The sequence below is a fragment of the Trypanosoma equiperdum genome, assembly GCF_001457755.1.
Source record: "Trypanosoma equiperdum strain OVI genome assembly, contig: ctg_1744, whole genome shotgun sequence".
Taxonomy (NCBI): Eukaryota; Euglenozoa; class Kinetoplastea; order Trypanosomatida; family Trypanosomatidae; genus Trypanosoma; species Trypanosoma equiperdum.
The window spans coordinates 607-1353 of record NW_027123776.1 but is presented as its reverse complement, the minus strand read 5'-3'; positions in this window follow the sequence as shown (position 1 = coordinate 1353).

The window sequence follows — 747 nt, the reverse complement described above, 5'->3', positions numbered from 1 at the left end:
GCCACTGAATGTTCGAGTTTTGGTTTTACTGCCGCTGTCATTAGTGACACAAAGGTTAAGGGAGGTTATCTGATTTGCCCAGGTGATGGCAGGGCATGCACTCTGCAGGAATGCGCAGAGAAATGTAGGGGAGATGAAGCTAAAGGTATGGCGGGTACACTTGTCACCGTTGCGGGATTAGCAACTAATGTAAGTATTGCACTTTCCATTGGTCGCCCGCTACTGGAATGCAACTTCATATTTGATACTTTGCTGACAGCTCTGCCCCACTGTGGAGATTTCTTTGGTAGTGCGATGATGCTTTCGGCTGCCCTTTTCTTGGGTGGTATGATGTTTGCGCTGTCCATCTATATACTACTTCGTGGTTCCTGTATTTGGAGTGATCCAGAAGGTTGCAACAAACTAAAAGATGAAGGGGATTTGAGGGAGAATAAGGAATACGTTCGAGAATGAGGGTAGTGAATGTGTTTATTTTATATGGGATGCCTTGGAATACTCCGATCCTTGTTGTGTGTACTTTCCCGAGTTTACATGTTATATATTTGATTTTTATTGCTTTATTAGTAGTTTCTGTCCGTGTCGTCATCATACTTTGTCTGTGTAAGGTGAGACATTTCATGTAAATACATCGATATGTTTTTACTTTCCCTGTCAATATGGAATAAAAGGAAAAAAAAGCTCCTCTCAGAAGAAGATACGGACTGTCAACCCTTAGATTATGTGACTTGTCGAAAAGTGATGTCCTCA